General features: G+C 37.4%; 1 protein-coding gene across 5 annotated transcripts in view; it reads left to right on the forward strand.

Annotated features, from left to right (window-relative positions):
* Window positions 1-12,420, forward strand: part of LOC145688072 (cell adhesion molecule Dscam1-like) — a 1,774,182-nt gene that overhangs the window by 934,327 nt on the left and 827,435 nt on the right. The gene's annotated exons all lie outside the window — the stretch shown is intronic.

The raw sequence follows: 12,420 nt of genomic DNA on the forward strand, positions 1-12,420 counted from the left end.
TGCAATTGTTCGATGAGACAATGATCCAAACAGAAGATACATTTGCAGTGAGCACAGGGAAATACTGCAAATCCGTCACACATGGTACAATTATCGCCTGTGAATGTCTCGAAACAGTACTCTAGAGGTGTCGGAACCTTTGTCGGATCACATATCCACAGCTGTAGAAAGCAAACATAATCAAATGCTTGATGTGCTGTGTGTTGCTGTCTGCAGTATGATATATCCACCGCCTATATGATATATCCAGAGTATCCCACCTAACTCTGCGACTGAAATAGTTTCAAAGAGAAAAAATGTGACACATCCAGTTGTGCAGGAATGTACCCATGTCAGCGAGCGACAAACTTCTGTGAGACGCAAGTGCCCCCAAGTCCCCCATCATAGGGTCCCAGGGGCCAACTTCAAAATTTCAAATAGCCCCATCGGTCGAGTTATATTTCTTTCGATAAATCTTGGAATATGCAACAGCGCATATCAGAAATATTTACTATATGGGATTTCAAAATGGCAGCCAAAAATATCTGCTCGGTGACAAGAACAACGTGCATTTTTGGCGGCCATTTTGAAACCCATGCTTTATATAGCATTTTTTTTATAGGCGGTGTTGTATCTATCCAGAGAAATATCATCCGCCCCCTATTCCCATTTGAAATGTTGCGGTTGACCCCTCGAGCCTTATGATGGGGGCCCTGGGGGACTTGCTTCTTACAAAGTTCTCTTGGCCCTCGACATGAGTACATTCCTGTGCAATTGGATTTGCAATATCTCTTTTCGCTTCGCAGTAATTTGAGATCACAATGTTCGATGCCATGTTAAGACACAACATATATTTGTGGCGGCTATTTTGAAAAACATGCTTCATATAGCAAATGTTTCCTATAAATGTTGTTGCACATTCTATGATCTATAGAGAGAGGTACCACTCGGTCCCTGTTGCTATTTGAAAATTTGAAGTTGGCTCCTGGGGCCCTATGATGGGGATCCTGGGGGCACTTGCTTCTCACAGACTTTTATCAGCCCCTGACAGTGGTACATTCCTGCACAACTGGATCCGTCACATTTTTGTTCGTTTTACAAATCTTACAGGTCACAAAGTTTGGTGGGACACCCTGCATATTCCCACATACGACCCAACAATGACATAATGTTTACTACTTCTATTATCAGTTGTTGGCTCAACCCAACCATTTCATGTTCCCCGAGTTGACATTGCCTCAATCACTCTAGCATTGATGCATTCCGAGTGATGCCTGTTGCCGGAATTTTCTTTTTGTGAAGCGAGTGGTCTAACTATATTAGACTTGTCTGGATGTTCATGGTCAGTGTTGCCAACTTTGGAACTCGTTTTTCTTTTCGACTCTAGGTACGTCGGTTTCTTGCATATTCGGTGCTTCTTGCTTTGTTCATTCTAATATGCACAGCCCGTGATCAAATGTGGCGCATTATGGCCAACTCCGTCTTTTCCGTATTTTTCGTACTTCTGTTTTTTCTATTTTCTTTTGTTACATGACAGGTTGACACTGAATATTGCACTCATTTCATATAGTGCTCTTTGCAAATGCAAAACATGTACTTTTCATTGGAGTTGGCAACACTGTTAACCCCACTGGTGGCCTTCATTTGTTCCCTATTGTGGTAAGTCTCTTTTTATACATCACTTGTCAGCATTTTATTTTGCCGTGCCCCCCCTTTTTTTGCGGAATTTGCACTTTTCCCCCTTGTCCAACCTTGCTGTTTTCCGAACTTCCACCCATTATATTTCTTGAGCCTATTGCTATGGGCAGCTAATTTTTTGGGAATGCTCATCTCTGTTACAGCTCTTTCAATTGGCATAGGCCACATCTTTCACTGCAACTATCATTTTCGGAAGGTTCCCTTGTAAGTACAGAAAAAAAAGAGAAATAGTAGTTATTATGGCCAGTCTGCGTAGAATGTGAATCGATGCTTGATCTACGAGGGACAACGGTGGCTCATTAGGAAAAGCACTCACATCTTCTGCTGGAAGTCGTAGGATCAATCCCTGCTCGTGCTATGTGAGCTTTGTGGTGGACAAACACCGTGTGCGTGGGAGTTTCCGCGGTGGTCCCGCTTCCTCCCACAGTTTTCATTCCACAAATTCATCCCATCATCATCCATACGCCCTGAGCCGTAGATACCTAAAGAACGTATGATAAAGTCAAGTACTTAACCTACTAAGTAGAATTTGGTACGCTATCATTAGATTGATTGATTTTGAGTTTTACGTCTCATTCAGTAGCGAGGCTATATGAGACGTGGACCTACTGATTAACGTGGAATCCGAACCACATGAGCTCCCGCCGGGAATCGAACGCTATCATTAGACCACGGAGGCCAAAACCATGAACTGGTGTGCTCATAAGATCAGCGCAATTTGTAGTAATTTTAACTTAGCAAGGGAAATACCAAATGGTGTTACATGTTCCTGTATTGTTTATAGTGTGATACTACAAATATATCTAAATACACCCTGTTTCAAGAAGAATATACGTATTTCAAATGCATATATTTATTAAACTTTAAGACATACGAATATGAAATTTTACACACATATTTACGAACCCCTAAAGTTTAAATTACAGTTCAAAGTTCAAATTACAGATGCTCAATATGTCCTCCATCAGGGACACGAACAATATCACATCGATACTCAAATTCCTCCCATACTCGGGCAAGCATGTCCTGCGTCACTGATGTTATGGCAGTAAGGATCCGGTTCTTCAACTCTTCAGATTCTGTGGGAGTGGTGGTACATAAACGTTGTCTTTAACGAAACCTCACAGGAAAAGGTTAAAGGGTTTCAAATAGGTGACCGTGGAAGCCAGCTGAGACATGCTAAGTGGCCAGCTTCTTCACGACCAATCCAACGGTTCGGTAGAGTTTCATTCAGATATTCACGTACTTGACGACTCCAATAAGGGGGTGCGCATCTTGTTGAAAAGTGAAGTTGTCTTCGTGCAGCTTCGGAAACAACCAGATTTGTAACATAGCGAGATACTGCTGACTGTTAACCGTGTTTCCATCAAAGAAGAATGGGCCGTAAACAGATGATCAGGATATCGCACAAAACAAATTGACTTTACATACACATCCTGTATCTACAAACTGTCGATACCATCTGCAAATGTTCCACCCATTCGGAAGATCAATTTGGTACCTCAACCTGAAACGTCGTTGCACTGTAATCACGGAATTGCACTTCGCAAACTCGCGAATACAAAATGATTTCTGCTGCGGAGTAGCCATTTTAAACATACAACAGTTACCAAGCAAAACAGAAGACAACTGACATCTTGTGACTATTAATACAAACTAGATTATGTATTCGTTTCTCCAATAGCCGAGCCGAGGCGCAGCGATCGATAGTTTGGATAAAATAATTCTTCGTAATACGTATATTTTTTTTAAACATGGTGTAAAATGATCAAATAAATTACCAAGACGCCAGGGTCAATTAGGTGTTCCTGGAACGGTGTCTCAGTGGTTGAGCGTTCACATCTGGTGCTTGGGGTATCTGGTTCGATCCCAGCTCTCGCCAAGTTAACTTTGTGGTGGACAAACACCGTGTGGCGTTCTCCCGTTTCCTCCCACTTCATTCATTCGCCATTTCTCCTTTAGCCTAGCCGGCATAACTGTCGGACGTAAATATCAAAGATTTCATTTTCGTTGCTTTGTTTTCGTATTACTAGTAATAGCAGTCGTGGTATTCGTTGTCGTATTAGTATAGTAATGAGTAGTAGCAGTAGTGTTAGTAGTAACAGTAGTAGCAGTGGCAGCAATAGTGGAATTAGCACTAGTATTCATAATCGTAATAGTAATAGTAGTATTAGCAGTAGTAGTTGTAGTATTAGTATCACATATGGTGTAGCAGTTTTACATATCTTCTCTGTTACTCGTAATGCACTGAGTGTAGCATAAGACTTTTACGTCCATGAGCTGTATTTTTGTATCTAGGTATAATAAACATGGCTGGACAGAGCAAGCACAGATAACACATAGAAATACAGAATAGGGATATAGAAAACAAACCTTGCGTAACCTTTCACACGATTTTCCCATTCCAGAAGTACAAATAGACATTACAATATTATGACGACACATTTCTCATTTTCCATTGTATATTGAAGGATTGACATGACTTATCAGACTTGATTGTTCTTAGGTCGGTTACGTCCGGCCCGTTTGTGCCCGGCCAGTTTAGGGTCCGGCCCGTTTGTGCCCGGCCCGGTTATAGCCCGGCTCGTTCTCCGCCCGGCTCGAGATTCGGGCCGAGCACAGAATACAGATTCATCTGGGCCGGTCCGGTCCGTCTTCAGGCCTGGGTTTGCAGGGCTCTGTTCCAAATATCATTACCGCCAAACCACTATCAACCCACAGTGACACCAGCTCTTATCAGGATCAGTTCCAGTTAGTGGCCTCTCCAATAGCAACACACAAGAAGATACAAACCAACCAATCAGAGATGAGCCAGCTCTTGAAACTGAATCAATCGCCACCATTCTTCAGAAAGCAATTCAAACTGCCACACAGAAGATTATGAAATGGGTGTCTTCTATCTTAACGATGACTACTCTTCCAGACCAGCGACCACTATTGATGAAGGCCACTCAACGAGCTTCAAAGGAACTTCTTAATGAAGAAATTGACATCTTGACGTCTATGCTTGGCGACATATATGTCACTCAGTCACAATCATCCAATACACATAACAACCAAAGAAGAACTCATCATGCCACATAAATCACTCATCTTATCCACAAACGGAACACTCACTTGTTTTCGAACTACATACCTGAGCTTCTGACTGGCAATCTCCAAGGATCTAGATATATCCAAACATGTGAAGGACACACATTCCCCATCAGTATACAACCTAGACTTACAGTTCAGGCCAACACACAGAAGATGCCGTTATTCCTGATTGTCCAGCTACACATAATATACATATTTTAATTTAACTCTGGGTAAAGTAGCTGGTGCTACAAACTCTTTCACCCCCTCCTGTGTGTGAGAGCGGAAAATAGATTTAACTTGACTTAACTTGACTTCATTTACTCTGTCTCACGATTCACTGAAGTGGTTTGTAATGAAAAATAATATGTATTATTATTATTATTATTATTATTATTATTATTATTATTATTATTATTATTATTATTATTATTATAGTAGTAGTAGGTACAGAACATAATTTTCTTATCTATCAACTTAATAAAACGATTTATCTCCTTTCTGCGAGGTACCACAGGATATAATCGATAAGGGTAATGATGAAGAACATTTCACCTTAACACTTTTACGATCTTGGTAACCACATTGGATATACTAACTATTGTCCATAATCATGAATTAACTGAAGTTAAACACAGACTAATATTTGTTTGGACATGTGAATGACTTACCAATTTACGAACATATGCAAGTAGCAAATAGGTAGTTACGTTATGCTCAAATTACTCTCTAGCTCAAATTGTAGCTAAACCCCGCTCGCTAATCTAGTGACTATAGTAGTATTGATAAATATTGGTGGGTGAAGCTAAAATTCAAATGATTATTTTCGACAATATATATATAGGGTGTTTCAGATAAAACGTCCAGTGCTTATAAATCCGAAACGGCTGAGAATAAAAAGATGAAACAAAAACTGAGATAGGAAAATGTCATAGGGCGCATCACATGGTGTTGCCGTGGTGACCCACAGGGCCCTCCTTCAAGGGGGCCCAGGGGCCAACTTCAAATTTTCAAATAGGAACATGTATTGAGTCATACCTCATTCAATAGTACTTGAAAAACGAAACAACTTTTGTAGGAAACAATTTTCGATTTGGGCCACCGTTTTTAAATGGCCGCAAAAAGTGGGTCCTATATCAGATAAAACGTCCAGTGCTTATAAATCCGAAATGGCTGAGAATAAAAAGATGAAACAAAAACTGATATAAGAAAATGTCATACGGCGCATCACATGGTGTTGCCGTGGTGACCCACAGGGCCCTCCTTCAAGGGGGCCCAGGGGCCAACTTCAAATTTTCAAATAGGAACATGTATTGAGTCATACCTCATTCGATAGTACTTGAAAAAACGAAACAACTTTTGTATGAAACAATTTTCGATTTGGGGCACCGTTTCCAAAATGGCCGCAAAAAGTCCTGTATCAGTTTGAAGTTGGCACCTGGGCCCCCTTCACGGAGTTTCCTGAGGGTCACCACAACAACACCACTTGATATGCTTTATCATCGTTTCTATCTCAGTTTTTATTTCATCTCTCTATTCTCAGCCGTTTCTGATTTAGGTCTATAAGCACTGGACGTTTTATCTGATACAGGATTCACTTTTTGCGGCCATTTTGAAAACGGTGGCCCAAATCGAAAATTGTTTCCTACAAAAGTTGTTTCGTTTTTCAAGTACTATTGAATGAGGTATGATTCAATACGTATTCCCATTTGAAAATTTGAAGTTGACACCTGGGCCCCCTTAAAGGGTGGCCCTGGGGGTCACTCCAACAACATTATGTGATGCGCCCTATGACATTTTCCTATTTCAGTTTTTGTTTCATCTTTTTATTCTCAGCCATTTCGGATTTATAGGCTAAGCACTGGACGTTTTATCTGATATAGGACCCACTTTTTGCGGCCATTTAAAAACGGTGGCCCAAATCGAAAATTGTTTCCTACAAAAGTTGTTTCGTTTTTCAAGTACTATCGAATGCGGTATGATTCAATACATGTTCCTATTTGAAAATTTGAAGTTGGCCCCTGGTCCTCCTTGAAGGAGGGCCCTGGGGGTCACCGCAACAACACTATGTGATGCGCCCTATGACATTTTCCTATCTCAGTTTTTGTTTCATCTTTTTATTCTCAGCCGTTTCGGATTTATAAGCACTGGACGTTTTATCTGAAACACCCTGTATATATGATCGCTATGGTAGTGTCTGTTCGATGCTCGAGAGATGATAAAGACAGCACAGCAATATTTCAATGCAACGATACGCTATTCTTAGTTCCCACCTCGTTTGAAGAGTTGCCTGACCCGCCAATATTTTTGACAATTACTTTAGTGTGTAAGCTTTTGGTGCACACGGTCCTGGATTCAATTACCAGTTAGAGAGAATTAAAATTTTACGCATCACGGTGATTTAGGTTCAACCTTAACTGTTTTATATAGCCTCAATGCTCAAACGGAATCATACAATTTTAAACGTGGTAGCTATAGCCACTTACTGGTAGTAAAGAGATGGTATTTTTTTTTTTTTTTAATCTTATAAAGTGCGCATTTACACTCTGTTTCGTGCATGCGTTGGTATAATACTTTGAAATTAAGTACATTTGAGGACATGCAAACTTCTGGAATCAATCTTTCGTTCTATCTTAACCTTCCTACATTTCCGATGTTTATTGAGGAGAAAAATGTGTATCAAAGAAGAGATGATAAGAACCATCATAGTTGTTTAGTAGGAAATCTAGAGAGAATAGCTATACAGAAGTATTTTGGCTCAACTTTTTATTACTACACGCCTTAGTTTAGATAAATATCAGCCAAACTCTCCGTTGTTACTGAATAAACAGCGAAAGAGATATTTTTGTGTGCACAAACCATAATGCAAGATCAAATCTTTCCGTAAATTATGTTTCCACCACAGTATCAATCATTTAAGAGAGCTAGATTATATTGTCATTCCACTGGTCTAGTTTATATCATACGTTTCTACATTATGTATTCGTTGGTTTTAGGAAAAGAACGTTATGCAATGCGTTTATTTATATTTTTTATGCATAACGCCCAGTGCAAATGTTTCTGAAAGTTCTCACATAGTACATACCGTTTCAATGAAATACAAACAAGCTCATCAAATAATGTTGCGTTTAATTCTTGCGTCACTTGGGAGAAGTTGTTTCATTGCGTTAGTTAATAGTCCTAATTTCCACTTCAGTACAAGGTTCTATACTTTTTTTGAATGGTTTATTTGATAGAAGCATTTGCGTTACATCTACCACAAACATTGTAGTGGTAGTCCGCTAGGTATATATGGGCAACAATGTGATTCAATCAGGTGGTAAACATAGAAGCCTTGTGGTAAGTGCTGTTTATCGAAGCCGATACTAGAAATGAGCGTGGAATTATCTGTTGACCGCTAAATAAGTATGACATATTAAATACATTCTTGTTGAACTATATTAGGTGAAACTTGACTTTTATCTGTGTTAAACTTTCATATTTGTGGTCTCAAGATCAGTTAGTAATATTAAAGGACATAATAGTAATAGTAATAATAATGAAATTGATTTATTACTCTTGTTTAATCAATTATTACCGCAGTTACGAAAAGTATTAATATACAACTGTGAAAGCAGTTGATAGATAAGGCGTTGGATTGCAAAGTTTCGTAAATCACTTTTGGAGACATTTTGAGATATTGAGACTTTTATTAGAATCGATATAGAAAAATCGAACAAAACGTACATAGTTCTGTTCTGAATCCATTAAGTTCCTATGGTATGTCGCCAACTCGGAAAGTGCAGAGTGTCAGAATATATACAGAGAGTTATTGTATTTTCATTGAAATAGCACATAATAGAGAGGCTGTAAGGAAAAGTGGGGCTGGTTGTTTCTAGATATTGAGATACATATTAAAATAAACACATGAAATTCAATAAGTATTATAGATTTTATCCCTATATAACTAGACGTTTTATCTGTGAAGACCCAATATGTAGGTATAAGTTCATAATTTTATAGAATTACCTGTATTTACTCTAATAAACACACCAGTATCTAAAATGAAGAGTAATAGTGACTTACGCCAGTTTGCCATCCATCCCCTTGTGTAACAGAACAGTATGTTGACTAAAAATATGTACAGTAGTAAATGAACGTAAAAAAACAGAAGTCATAAAAATCAAAGTGGCAAAATCAATGTAAACAGAAACATGAAGAAGGAAGTCAAACTGGAACATTATGCATCATCATTACTACAAAGTATACGTCATCATTATCATCTCCATGCTGGTTGCTGTCCGTTAAAGACGAGTGGTGATGATGGGCAGCTGGTATAAATGGTAACAAGTCAATTACGTCCTTCTTTAGCTTGCTGATAAGTCGATTCAATTTGTAAAGTGGTTATTGTCGAATGTGGTCTGACATACGCCACTTTACGGGGTAGGGTCACTGTGAATTATAATTTACGACGTTATTTGTGCTTCCATCTCTAGGCCTATTTTTAACTCTGAGATATCCAACTTCGCCATCCAACGCCTCACATAAGTAGATACAGTATTTCACTAAAACATGTTGATCAGATTTTAGCATCATTTGAATTGGTACACAAGACACAAGAGATTTTTATCTGTAAAATCCGTTATTAATTTACATTTCAAAGTGCATATAAAGCTAAAAGTAATCTAGATAGTTTACTGTATGTTTACGCGTAAAAAGTTGCACAAATGTTCATTTCTAAAATACAAGTTAATCGCAGTTTGCTTGTATTTCTAAAGTAACTTTTCCCAAATGTACAAGGATTCCGTTTTATCTTGTTAAAATAATTTTAAAAATACGAACTTAACTACTACTACTACTACTACTACTACTACTACTACTACTACTACTACTACTACTACTACTGCTGCTACTACTACTACTACTACTACTACTAATAATAATAATAATAATAATAATAATAATAATAATAATAATAATAATAATAATAATAATAATAATGCCATGAAAGTTTCACCTTACGGTTATACAACTATGATACTTCCAAACTATGCAAATCCAATACTGAAACAGACCTACAACTTTCAGCTGTAATAGAAGGATTTGACACTGAGTCCATGTCCAAATCGGTCTCTTACTGTATTTCAGCTATTTCTATATTGAAATTAACAGCCTATCGAAATGGAGAAAGTTATATTTCTTTTATTATGCTGCTGCTTTTAGTCTGCTTCCTGTTTCAGTAGAACAAACTGGAATGACATTTATTCGTGTCAAAAGTCGTAACGCTATGTCAATGTGTTTCTGCGCATTTGAATAGTTAAATCGCCCTCTCTGCCTTTGGGAAACCTGCAGGGATCAGTGGGATAGAATTCCTATCCCTGTGTCCCAAGTTTTTTTTTTCATTGGAAATTACGATTTTGGGAAATAGTTCATAACGCTGATAGTTCGGTAGAATAAAACTCATGGTCTAGGCATGAATTTCCATAGGTTAAGTTCACTTTGAAGATCGGTCGGATATAGTCCAATCATTTTTCTGTAATAATAGAAGGTTAGAGAGCAAGTGTGGTAACTTGGAACGGTTCTTTCTTTTTTTATCAGTTAAATATTGTAGTGTCTCAAAATGGAAGCAGACACTTCAAGCGCACTAAGGAAAATTTAGTGCAGCCCATTATTGCAGTTTCTTGGAAAATCACATTCAGCATGTGGCCAGAAAGAAGGAACGCCGATAACGACCCTCATCATGTTGTATGAATATATATATATATATATATATATATATATATATATATATATATATATATATATATATATATATATATATATATAACACAGCTAGCTCTATGCCAGATCTGCCTAACTTGTGATGGAAGTACTCGAAGATCAGGCATATTCCTCGGATACGAATCCGTGCACTACACGCGAAGCATTTCAACATCGATACCATAGGGCGGTCCCTTCAAAAATATTGACAAAAGTAGATAGACATTCTGAAGTTGTATGACCTATTGCAGAGATGTGCAAAACATCATAGACTTGGCGGGCGACAACAGTATATTGATATAATGTAACTAGTTTTACACTGAACAACAAAAACAATTGACAAATTTATAGCAGTGTTACAGCTACTGTTTATTCAGCCAATATCGTATATTGTATATGTACTGCATGAAAAAATAGTATATAATTAAATGTAAATATAAATGTCACTTAGGATAGTATAAAACGAACACGCTGTTATATCGAAAACCACACACACATATATGCATAAAGCATATATTTCAATTACAACTCATAACTAAGGGAAAAATATTCACAGAAACTCTCAAACTAGTATGAAGATATTTTAAAATGTTGAGATTTGAATTGTGTAGTTTTGAGTTATGTACACTTTTTTTTGTTTAATGTTAGTGTTTTTGTTAGTATTCATTCTGAAAATTATTAGTCGCCACGCGGCCACGGAAAAGCATCTAACCGCTTCGATTATGAAAGTAAATATAACGCCAATGCTACTGCATGTGTTTTGTTTGCATTTTGCTAGATAACTTGCCAAATATGATATGATTCTTCGGTGACCACGTTACATATTCAAACGGATGTTTTCCAACTAGTGCGGAAAGATCATAAAGCAATTCAATTTAATAAAGTGGACAAAACAAAAATTATATGTTTACTTTATTGATTTTGTGTGTGTCATCTAACGTTTTTTTTTTTTTTTTCGTAACAAATATATATGCGTCACTAAGTACCTATGGAAATACATATTACACGGAGATGAAAACTAGGAAAGCTGAAACGAAAATAAAAAAAAACTTTCGCGGATGTCCCAATAGTGGTTGGTATATTTACTAATTTTGTTTTAGAACTCCAAAGTATGCTTCGCAAAAGTATGGAAAACATTACCTGGGTATATAAATGTTTCTGTCTTCTCTTCTGTCCGTTCACATGTGTTTCTGTCACTATGTATCAGAGTAAAAGTGATAAGTAATAACAAAGACAATATTTTTGTACATGAGGGTGGATTTTGTTAAATGATCAGCTGCGTGGGAAGCGGCTCCTTACAGAACTGCTGAATATGAAACAAACTTAAAACAAATAAATTAGATTACACTTTCTTTCTGACAAAAATTAAAGAGTACCGTATTGAGGAACACTGACATTAGCCATAATGGGATAACGTTCTAAAAATAAATATTTTCCTACTACTGCTTTTGTTTTAGAGAGCAAAATCTCTTTGTTCGTTTGTAATTTACAAACCTGCTTTCCTCTACTTATGTACGTCGCTGTAATATTTGCTACATCTTAATTTCATTGTAATTGGTTTTATGAAGTAAATAAAATAAAAGTCTGTACAATCAAACAAGTCATAAAATTACAATTCGTAAGTTGAACGCAAATTGCAATTATTACTCCATAGCATTCTAAGAAGAAACATTTTTGTTCTAAGTTTAAACAAGAAAGTTGTTACTATATAAGAGCAAGAAGGCTTGACTATTTTCCTTTTTTTCTACTTGTTACACACATGAGTAGATACACAGAAAGTTCTACTTCCGTTTAGTGACGTTCGTTCGGATGAGACAAACTGTTCTCGGTTGTCTGGCCACTTGCCATGGACCCTCCCTACGTATATGCGAACACTATCTCGCGCTGTGAAATAACCACTAACTTCGCACGCAAAAACAGCGTTCCCTA

The sequence above is a fragment of the Thermobia domestica genome, chromosome 6 (genome assembly GCF_964235325.1).
Source record: "Thermobia domestica chromosome 6, izTheDome1.hap1.1, whole genome shotgun sequence".
In the NCBI taxonomy this organism is placed as follows: Eukaryota; Metazoa; Arthropoda; class Insecta; order Zygentoma; family Lepismatidae; genus Thermobia; species Thermobia domestica.